Source organism: Protopterus annectens, chromosome 1.part0, assembly GCF_019279795.1.
Source record: "Protopterus annectens isolate FY-2018-M chromosome 1.part0, PAN1.0, whole genome shotgun sequence".
NCBI classification, from domain to species: Eukaryota; Metazoa; Chordata; order Ceratodontiformes; family Protopteridae; genus Protopterus; species Protopterus annectens.
In genome coordinates, this window is record NC_056725.1 from 1,391,156,276 (window position 1) to 1,391,168,420 (window position 12,145).

The following is a 12,145-nucleotide window of genomic DNA, read 5'->3' on the forward strand; positions in this document are numbered from 1 at the left end:
GCAGCCACCAGAGTTAAACTCAGCAAGGCCTTACTGTATCTAGGCAATTCAGATCTTGTATCACGGGTCAAAAAGTCATTTCCTTAGTTACACCAATTTACTCACCCAGTATTTCTGACAGAGTAGACTGCAGGAAATAATTCTGCCAACTCGTTACAGTCTCAGAATATATTTTCCTAATTACCTCCTTCCCCATCGCATCTCCATTTGCAGTCCACCAGAGGAAAATTCTTTGAGTCTGCTTGTGGTATAAAAATACCTATGCAAACACTTACAAAGATCCTAAATCTTTCAGACTTTGTTGCATATTTGGGAGCAATACATATATCCTTCCATTGTTAATTTGTGAATTGCTTATCCAGTCTGTTTTCCCAATTCTTTCTAACCTCCTCTGATTAATTCCTATAGTTATCATGCAGTATTATATGCCTTGCTAATTATTCCGTTTTAAAAGCAGTTTCTGTTCTAGATTCACTTAAAAAACTCAGTCAGTGCTGGTCTTTCACTTAGGATCCCCCTATTAATTTCTTTGCCTATACTCTGATGTCAATCCTTGATAAGGAAGACAATCTCTAGCCTGCAGTCCAAATGTATTTCCCATTCTTTTACCTTTTCCTGTAAAATTATTTGTTCACAATACCTTGGTTCCTTTTGCAAATTTTCTCCAGTAAATTCCAGCTTCCTCTTGCATGTTCTCTGTACCCTTAATTGCAGTCATCCCTATTGACAGAACCTTCTTTCTTCATTCCTGTGTTGGCTTAGTTGTAAGAATAATTTTTGCTCCTTTATGAATATATTTTGTGTGGCTATTGTTCTCCTTAATCTGCATCCAAAATCCCAGTCTCTCCTTATTTCTTGAGCTTCCACCCATTTCATCATCATCACCTTCCACTTTGAATTATATTTTAGTGCTTGTTCTATATCTAGTAGCCTTAGCCCTGAAGTTTTGAAATATCCCTTCAAATCAGGTAATCCCAAACAACCTTAGTCTGTTGGATGGCTCAACTTATCCCACTTGACTCTTGCCCTCTCTCCATCCAGATAAAATCCTTCACCCCTTTATTAATTGCTATTCGCATCTTCTCCTATGGCTGATAAAAATATACCTGACCTGTGTATAAAACTGAAGGGACTAAAAGCATTTTCATTGCTTGTATCTTGGTATCCATAAAAGAGAGCTTTCAGTTTGTCAGCATTTGTATTATCTTTTGTTTAGTCTCATCCCACGTATTCTTAGCTGCCATAACAGAATCCTTTTTAACCCATACCCATGTCCCCATAAATAAGGGTATTACTAAACCAATTTGTGTGTGGGTACATAGTTTACAGCTGTAGCCTTTGTTTTATCTTCATTAATTTTGTATTTTGAAAGGGCTTGAAGCTGTCTCAGAATGTTCCACAACACTGAAATATCCTTTTCTGGTTTTATCAGGTACAAAATTTCATCTGCAAATAAAGCCAACTTTTCTTAATTGCCATACCAGTTATATCCTTGAATTTCTGAGTCCCTTATTTTTTTGCCAGTGATTGAGTATAGCATAAATAAAGGGGAAAGACATTCCTGCCTGGGTCCTCTGTTCAAGTAGAGCTTACCAGAGAGTACTTTAATTTTCACCCATGATCACTTGTGTCCTCTTAATTTACCTTATTATTGTGTCAAGGAATGCAAATGCTTCCATTGACCTTCTCATAAAATCCCAGCATATTCTGTCATATGTTTCTCTGCATCAAGACCCACCAACAACAGTGGTATTTTCTTACATTTTGCTTCCCTCTGGACCGTCATTGTTCTATTGATGTTTTCAGACCTTTGCCTCTCCAAAAACAACATTGATCCATATCTGTCAGCTTTGGCAACACATTTGCCCTTCCCTTATGCATTATAGACATAAACACTTTATAGTAATGGTCTAGAATTGAAATGGAACTATGTGATGCTAGATCTGATGGATTTTTACCATGTTTAGGTATTAAAGCTACCACATCGTTCTTCCAGGATGTCGATGCTTCCCCTCCTTATAAAATGCTGCTAAACAAAACCTTCCAATCTTTGTCACTTTATTTCCTCTTAGCTTCCAAACTTCCACAGGAAAACCATCTATTCCTGATAATGTCCTGTAGATTGGTTATACATTACCATTTTTATCTCAGCTCCTACTACCCTGTTAATAATTGAGCCTCGTCTGCCTCTAACCTTGGCATATTTAGTTCCTCCATAAATATTTCCATTTATACTTTTTCTTGATTAACACATTTCTCTGCTCATACAGATTTTCACAAAATGTCCAAAATATTTCTAATACCACTACATTATCTCTGGTTATTTTCTGTTACAGGCTGTCTAAGCTTGGCATCAACCCTTTTTTTACTTTCTGTTGCCTGAGCTGTTGCGCTAAAAAAATAAAAAAAGTGCTGTGGAGTTATCAAAAAAGTTGCCAAACAGCTGTCTTTCTAAACCCATGCATATTATCCAGGTAGTCCCTTATTTTCTCTTTAGCGCTCTGCAGTTGCACCTCTTCTTGTTCTATGAGATTCCCCTTATTCTTCTGTACTTAAACTTTTTCCATTCCCTCTGAATAATTATTGATGTTAAGTTGTCCATCTCGCCTTCGTGCTTGCTGTTTGAGTTTGGAGCTGATCCTTGGCTCCCACTCAGCCATCTTCTATAGCTCGAGAGCTGTTTACTGGTTCGAGGCTACCCCTTATCCCAGAATGCCCAGCATCAGCTACCCAGATCAGGTTGCTTTGTTGCTGGCTCAGGCTTAGTATTGTTTTGTATTACATATTTTTGCTGTTATTGTAAAATTTTAATTGTAAAAGTGTTATTAACCTTAGTCTCTTAGTACTTATACCCTTTATCGCCTTATATCGTTTGTGTGTGTGTGTGTTTGTGCTTTGTTTGGCCGTCGCTCCTTTCCGCAGGTCTCTTTTCCCTTGAACTCATTTTAACTCAGAGAGTTCTCCTTCCTCTCTATTAGGTTAGCCGTTTAAGTTGTAATAACTATTATAACTTTTTTCTTGTTATTGTGGTTCTTTAGTTTGTTGTTGTTAGGAAAATGTCTAAAGATACCTGGCTTCAAAAAGTGTGACTCATGCTGTCAGAAAATGTCTCTGACAGATGGGCACACTAGTTGTGTATATTGTTTGGGCGCTGTTCACCTGCAGAACTCCTGATGTCCTTCAAGGATGCATCTGCAGTCCTTACAAATGGGTTGTCCTGTCAGGCAGCCCTTCGGTCGGCCGGATTCCAAAGTCTGGGTCTGGCCTCGGCTGGTGTCACACTTCACCCGACGTCATCACTGCTGGTTTTCGGGTATAAAGGCATCAGCCAACGCCATTTTCCCCAGTCTTTCTTGCCGCGTGGCGCCCGAAGCAGAAGCTGTTCGCAAGTGCCGGTCGGTCAGATCCAGAGATTACTACTACCGAATACTACTTCAAAGACTTCTAAAAAGCTAAGTACCCCGTTGGGGACTCTTTCTTGCCTCAGCCGATGTCAGAAAAAGTGAATAACTGTTTAACTTGTGGGAAACAAATACCTCATAAAGATTTCCACTCTTACTGCTTACCTTGTTTAGGCCCAGACCACGACGTAGCAGCTTGTTTAGCCTGTGCTTCCTTCAACCGACGAATGCTTAGGCGTCGGTCGGAGTTTGCTGAACAGTTTTTCGGCTCAGATTTTGCGTACATTATGCCGTCAGATCCTCCGACTACTCAAATTGTTAAGAAATGCAAAGAAAAGGACCGACACTCGCGGTCCGCGGTTTCGGCCGAAACTACGGGTTAAGCAAACCACGAGTGTCTCGGTTTCGGCCGAAACCGAGCAAACGGATCAATCTTCAGCCGAATCCATGACTACTACCGAGGCCCCTTCTACCCTAGTTGAATCGGCCTCTGAAGTTTTGCCTACTACTGTGGTTTCTCAAGAATTATCGGACACCATCCCTTTGGATGTCTCTACCCCAGCACGTGGTGCTGCTAGGCCTCCTGCAGCCATGTCTTTAAAGGCCTTTGCCAGGGCTAAAGCAGCCAAAACTGCTAAGTCTGTGCCTGTTAAGCCCCCCACTCACAGGCCCAGTTCCAGTTCCCAAATGCTTACTCTGGCAGAGGATCTCATCTCTTTAATAAGGGATCCCAATCTCACCCAGACAGGGCCTCTCAACCTCCAGAAAAGAGACCTAGAGCAGAGCCCCCTGAGCCAGTGTCCTCAGATGACTCTTCTGATGATACAGACAATACAGACCATCCAGAGGCTCCTTTTTCTACTTATGAAGATTCCGATGCTGAAGAATCGATTCCTTCTGCCTCTCCACCAGAGGAATTTTCCTTTGGGGAAACCTTACATGCCATGAGAGAGCAATTCCAATGGCAGGGACAAGATTTCTCAGATTCAAGAAAAAGGCTTAGGACCTTTCTACACTTACCGCAACATAGGCCCTTAGCTATACCTCCAGTTCTTCCTGTTGTGGATGATGCATTTAATGATGCTTGCACTGCTCCTGATACTTTACCTCCAGCCCCTGCTAAGCCCGATAGGTTTTACAGGGTACCGGACACTCATCACCACTTATACAAGGCTCCTTTTGCAGATCCTGAGACTATCTCCCAGGGGCCTAAGGCGGTAGCCGCGGCCACAGCGAAAAACCCTCTTCCTTGTGAGAGGGAATCCAGGTCCTTAGAGAGATGGGGTAAAAAGTATACACCTCTGCTACTCTCTCAGCTAGAGCTTTGAACTGTCAGTTTCATATGATCCAATACCAAGAGTTTATGCTTGATCAGTTAACTAAGAAACTGTCCTCTGATGATTCCTTAGATAAGAAATATGTTCTAGAAATGGTGAATAACATTCAGCAGGTTAGTAACCATTCTTTAAAATGTGGCTATGATGCACTGGAGGCTTCATTTAGATCAGCCATGACTGGCACAGTTATAAGAAGGCATGCATGGTTGAAAGAACAGGTCTTGCCGGATCATGTTAAAGCAAAGCTATTAGATGCTCCTATGGATAAGGTCAGTCTCTTTGGTTCTCCTGCCCAACAAGTAATAAAGAAAATGGAAGAGAAGGCAAAATCTGTACAAACAGTTAAAGATTTCTTACAGGTTCAGCCCCCAAGGTTTAGCAGGAACTGGCCTTCCAAAAATTGGTCCTTTCCAGACTCCTCTAAAACTCAGAGAGGCAGGAATAGACGTTCCAGAGGCAGAAATCAATCCAGAGGAGGTGCCTACAGGGGACGCCAGTGGCAAGGCAATAACCAACGAGGCACAGATACAACCACTACCACTGCAACAGGACAATCACAGTGACTTGGCTCTGACACCGCCTACCAGGGAACAAATAGCAGCACCCTTAGGCGGAAAGTTAGCCTTATTTTCAAAAACTGGCACTATATCACAAGAGACAAGTGGATTTTGCAAACTATAGACCAAGGCTACAGGTTTCATTTCCACACTTTACCAGTAAAAAGAGGAATGCCAAACCTACCACCAAATCAAAAGACAGAAGCTCTAAAACAAATAGCTCAATTAACAAAGATGAGAGCTGTGGAAAGGGTACCACCTACAGAACAGGGCAAGGGATTTTACTCCAGACTCTTCCTAGTACCAAGCAAAGAGAAAAGTTGGAGACCTATTCTCGACCTGTCCGCTTTAAACACATTCATCATTGTTCCAAAATTCAAAATGCTGACCCTACAGCAACTTCTTCCCATGCTGGGCAAGGAGTATTGGCTGGTAACTCTAGATCTCAAGGAGGCATACCTGCACGTCCCCATACGACCAAATTGCAGAAGATACCTCAGATTTCTTGCAGGATCAGAGCATTATCAATTCTCAGCATTGCCCTTTGGCTTATCTACTGCGCCCAGAGTGTTCACGAAATGCCTGGCATCAGTAATCGCTCACTGCAGGCTTCAGGGAATCCAAATTTATCCATACCTGGACGACTGCCTGATACAAGCGGACAACAAAAGCAAGCTGACACAAGACTTACAAAGAGTCATTTGCTTACTACAAGCCCTGGGATACACAGTCAATTTAAAAAAGTCAAGACTAATACCATCCCAAACTAGAACATTCTTGGGTGCAGAATTGGACACAGTAAAACAGATGGCATTCCTAACTGCAGAAAAACAAGAACAACTTCCTCTTTACTTCTTGGCATTAACAAAGCAGAACAAACTAACAGCAAGGAAAGTACTGCAGGCCTTGGGCTTCATGGCATCCTGCATAATCTTGGTCCCCCATGCCAGACTGCATATGAGAAAGCTACAGTGGTACCTAAAGAATTTATGGTCTCAACACAGGCACAGCTTAGAAACCGAAATACCACCAATCCCATGCCTGAAACAAGAGTTCCTATGGTGGGCTCAGGCATGCCAGTCAAACCCAGGTTTGCCCTTCCACAGCATTCAAACAAGCCAAACCATCACAACAGACGCCTCAGACCTCGGTTGGGGGGCCCACATGCTGGACAAGTGCATTCAAGGCTTATGGACTCCAGATCAGCTGCACCTGCACATAAATCAAAAAGAAATGCTGGCAGTAAAACTAGCAATCCAGAATTTCAGACCATTCCTCAAAGAAGGCCAATTGATGATAAGGACAGACAACACAGTCATGTGGTACATCAACAAACAGGGAGGCACTCATTCATACCCCCTAATGGCTCTGGACCTATGGAATATGGCTCTGAGTTACAACATTCAGTTACAGGCAATATTTGTACCGGGAAAAGAAAACATCCTAGCAGACATGTTAAGCAGAACTACCTCGGATGCTCACGAATGGATGCTACACCCGGACATCTTCAAGGCCATCACAAAGAAATGGGGAATGCCACAAATAGACCTATTCGCATCCCCACTCAATCACCAGCTCAAGAAATTCTGCACAAGGACATACCACCCACTTGCTTGGAAGGTGGACTCTCTATCCTTCAGTTGGAAAGGCCTGACAGCATATGCATTTCCACCTCTTCCTTTGATGCACAAGGTACTACTGAAAATCAAAGAGGAACGTCCAAGGATAATTCTGATAGCTCCAAATTGGCCAAGACAACATTGGTACCCATTACTGAGGAGCATGTCTCGGAGGGAAACGTGGACAACTACCCCTGATTCCTTTGATGTTAACTCAGAGCGACTACAACATCCTGCATCCAAACCTGAAAACTCTGCAACTGACTGCCTGGAACATTACATAAGAACAACTAACCCAGATTTATCCCAAAGGGTTAAAGACATTATCCTTGAGGCCCGCAGACCTTCAACAAGAAGGAACTATGCAGGAAAATGGAAAAGGTTTGTCATTTGGAGTACTGAAAGAGGGAAAGATGTGTCAAAGGTAGATATTGCCAACATCCTGGAGTATTTGGCAGAGCTTCTCCTTACAGGCCTGTCCTATTCCTCCATCAAGATACATGCATCAGCTATTTCTGCAGAATACAGCTTGATCCCCTGTCTTCTCACATCCTCTACTCAGGCAGTTCCTGAGAGGAATTAAGAATGTAAAACCTCCTAGGAAACCACCATTACCAGCATGGGACTTGAACTTTGTGCTAGAAAAATTGACACTCCCTCCATTCGAACCAGCAGCAACAGCAGATCTTCAACACCTATCCTGGAAAACTGCTTTCCTACTGGCAATTACTTCAGCAAGAAGGGTTTCGAACTACAGGCTTTAATGGCAGTACAACCCTTCCTAATCTTCCATCAAGATAGAGTGTCCATGAGAACTAATCCTACATTTATGCCTAAGGTGGTATCCAGAGTGTCTCTAAACCAGGCAATCCACCTACCTACCTTCTTTCCCAATCCACAGAACAGGGGGGAAAGACTGCTGCATACCTTGGATGTACATAGACAGTTGCGCTACTACCTGGACAGAACCAAGGGCAATAGAAAAACCGACCAGCTTCTAGTAGCATATGCAACAGGAAGGGAAGGAAAAGCAATTTCCAAACAGACAATCTCCAAGTGGATAGGAAATTGCATAAGATTCTGTTACTCCTACCATGGAAAGCAAATTCCACAGAACATAAGGCCTCATTCTACAAGGGCTACAGCCACTACCACAGCTTTCTTACGAGGAGTGGCTACCAAGGACATTATAGAGGCTGCTACTTGGACCTCCGTGCATACATTTGCCAAGCATTATAACTTACCTCTATACTCTAGATCCCGAGCAGGGTTTGCCACTGCTGTTTTGCAAGGGATCCTAACAACACCATAATTCTTCTTCCTCCTCCCCTAGTTTGGCTATGGTATTCTACCCATTTGTAAGGACTGCAGATGCATCCTTGAAGGACATAGTACAGTTTTGTACCTACCATAAATGTAGATGTCCGAACAGGATAGCATCTGCAGTCAGGATTACCCACCCTCCTTCCCCTCTGTGGTACTCCTAGGGTATTTGCCCACCTAATAGCTAGCTGGGGGGGGATCTCTTATGGTGTATTTGTTTGTATATATGTACATACATGCTTATTTTTTGTGTTTGCCTTCTACTTTTTGGAAACATTGGCATTTATCCAAAAATTTAGCTATCCAAGAGGGCAACTGGCATCTGGGGCAAGAAACACTGAGGAAAATGGCGTCGGCTGATGCCTTTATACCCGAAAACCAGCAGTGATGACGACGGGTGAAGTGCGACACCAGCCGAGGCCAGACCCAGACTTTGGAATCCGGCCGACCGAAGGGCTGCCTGACGACAGGACAACCCATTTGTAAGGACTGCAGATGCTATCCTGTTCAGACATCTACATTTATGGTAGGTACAAAACTGTACTTTCTGTATGTCACGCTTTTAGTCCAACGGTCCTGCAGGAGCGCAAAAACAAATTAATACTTCGGGGATTATTGAAGCCTCAGGATTCTCCGGCTAAAAGTACTCAGCCAGCGAAATCCCCCAAGTCTGTCAAGCCGTCGGCTCCACCTTCGGAGCCGACTCCTTTACTTGACCAACCAAGTATGTTGGTGCTGGCTAGCACCGACAGGGCAACTCCTCCGTCGACTCCACCTGCTATTTCGGAGCCATCTCAGAGCCATAAGAGGCTGAGGTCACCGTCCTTGAAGCCCATCCACTCGGCACCTCAGTCACCCTTGTTACAGAGTGAACATAGCCATCATTCTTCCCACTCCTCTCGATCCTCTAGATGATTGGATCATGATGTAGAGAGAGAGTAGTAAGTAAGTTGCTTAAGTCACAGGCCCTGGCAAAATTACTGTCCAGCCCACCTCAGGAGGTATCGGCTCCAACCGCCTCTATTTCCGTTCTTCCTCCGACTACATTTAGCTCAGAGCCGGAGACCATGGATCTGCAGGTAGTAGAACCATCTGCGCTGATCATCCTCTCTCCTTCGATTCCAACGTCGGCTCCAATTACCTCTATTGTACCTTCTATCGAGGGATCTGGGCGCCGGGGCTCTCTCGTCTGCTCCGAGGGGGGGAGTGGCATCGGACCCTTGTCTGACCCCGTTATCCCCCTCGGAGCTTCGGCGCAGGTGAGCTCTGCTCCAGCATCGGCCTCGGAGCCATCACCCTCAACGCGGAGAAGGACTCCTGTCTCTTCAGAGCCAGAGCTTTCTCTGCCTAGAGGTCGGGAAGCCTTCGAGGTCATGCGAAGTGTGCTGTCCCCGAAACAGCTCTACTGCCAGCCCCATCGGCTCCTCCCCCCGTGGTATCTGTTTCAACCCGTACTCCTCCTCCAGATCCCACGTGTAGGGAACCTATGCCCCAGGACACCCCATTGGGTGATCCCTTTTCTGCCGGAGCCTCCCCTGATCACTCGGAAGAGCCTGTTCGGAAGAAGTGCAAGAGGAGGCACATAGACTCCCCTGAGTCTCTCACCTCAGATACAGACATGGATGAATCGGAAGGGACTCCAAGGTCCCCCTCTGAAGATGTTTCGTTTCTGGACATCCTTGAAATGCTTAGACAGAGGGGGGACTGGACTTCCCTAGCCCCTACCGAGGACGAGTCTGTATACCTGGACGCATTTGGTTCCCTACCTCCCACCTCCTGGGTATCTCCTCTTTTCGATACACTCATGTCTATAGTGGCTCGAAAGGCTTGGTCAGCTCCAGATTCTGTGGAACCTACTCCGAGGAGACCAAACAAATTTATTGCAGCCCCCCCCCAGGACAAACAATTCCTCTCCAAAGGTGTGCCCGTTGATGCCATGGTGGTAGCAGCAGCCACCAAGAAAGAGTTAGCAGAAAATTCTTCATCTGTTCATCCTCCAAAGAGTCTCGGATGATGGACAGATATGGAAAGCGAATGTTTGCATCAGCGACCTTTTCAATGAGGTCCCTGAACTATCTATGCCATTTTACACGTCTTCAAAGGGATCTTCTGAAAGAGCTTGAAGATACCCTTCAAGATCGTACAGCTGAGGGAGTACCAGCCAAATTAGCTTCTCAGCTTGCGACTCAATATAGTCAACTCCTCCATGAGGCTGATTTCCTATGCAGCCGATGGAGTGAGCAGAGCCGCAGGGACAGGTATGGCTCTCAGGAGACATGCTTGGATGCGGCTGTGTCAGTTTGCGGAACCCTTTCGAGCGTCCTTCACCAATACTCCCTTTGATGGCTCCTTTCTCTTTGGGCCACAGGTGAAAGACACGTTGACCAGGTGTGAGCAGGAAGGCAAGACTCTCTGCCGTGGGAGTCTGTTTTTCTACCCCTTCCAGACCTTATCCCAAGGGTCAGAAGAGCAGAAAGATGTGGTTCCAAAAATCCCAGGGACCCTTACCTGACACACGTGGTGATTTTGTTCCCCTAGGGGCAGAGGAGGAAACAACAATAACAGACGCCGCCCTCGTGGCAGAGGGGGACCGCAAAACCAGGGTGACAGAGAAACCTTCTCTGCTAAGCCCTTCCAGCATCCCTGAAGGGTTGCCTGACTGCTCACCTTTGGAGGCAGTTGGGGGAACACTTTCTCTGTACCCAAAAGCCTGGCAAAATATAACAAGAGACATATGGGTACTATCCATTATATCCGGAGGTTACAAAATTCCCTTCCATCAATTCCCCATAGAATCAAAAAAGTCCATCCCAGATGTCCCACCCAATCTAAGGGATCAAGCAGTCACAGAAGTTTCAAGACTGCTAGAAAAAAGAGCCATTCAAGAAGTCCCCGCAGACCAACTAGGATCCGGAACTTACTCAAGATTCTTTTTAGTATCAGAAAAGACAGGGGACTGGAGAACAATACTGGATTTCAGCAGATTGAACAAATGTGTACAAAAAGAAAAGTTCCGGATAGTGACACTGCAGTCCATTTTCCCTTTTCTGGGTCAGGACAAGTGGATGTGCTCGATAGATCTTCAGGACGCGTACTACCATATCAAGATGGACAGACGCTGCAGGAAATTTCTTTGCTTCCGGGTGGGGGCCAGTCATTACCAGTTCAGAGCTGTGCCCTTTGGTCTCACCTCAGCCCCCAGGGTGTTCACCAAGTGTATGGCAGTAGTCACGGCTCACCTGAGGCGTCAAGGATTCCAGGTGTTTCCCTGTCTAGACGACTGGCTCCTGACTGCAACCACCAGGCATCAACTCTTAGAGGCATGGGATTATACAGTCACATCATGCACTCAACTAGGCATTGCAGTAAATTTAGAAATATCTGCCTTGTTGCCCTGTCTGTCGCATACATAGGAGCAGAATTAAACACAAAAGAAATGTTTGCAAGATTACCACAGGAAAGAGTTTCCACTGTTCGTCAACAATTGTTAATTCTAATGCAGAGCAAAAGGATTCAAGTCAGATATGTCCTTCAAGCTCAAGGCTTCATAGCAGCTGCCATTCTTCTTGTGCCATTAGCGCGTTTCCACATGAGAATCCTTCAGTGGCTTCTTTTCACGCAGTGGTCTTTCCAGGAGCTACCCATGTCTCACATGATCCTGATCACAGAAACATGCAAATGGCACCTTTCTTGGTGGATGGTCTCCCCACTAGTGATTCAGGGAAGACCTTTCATACAACCCCCTCCGGTAGCCACAGTGACCACAGACGCCTCCCTGATAGGGTGGGGGGGGCATTATCTAGGCAGGACAGTCCAAGGCACTTGGCAACCTCGCGAGTACAATCTGCATATCAGCATCCTAGAAATGAGAGCGGTGCTCCTAGTGTTGCAAGCCCTTCAAAATTCTC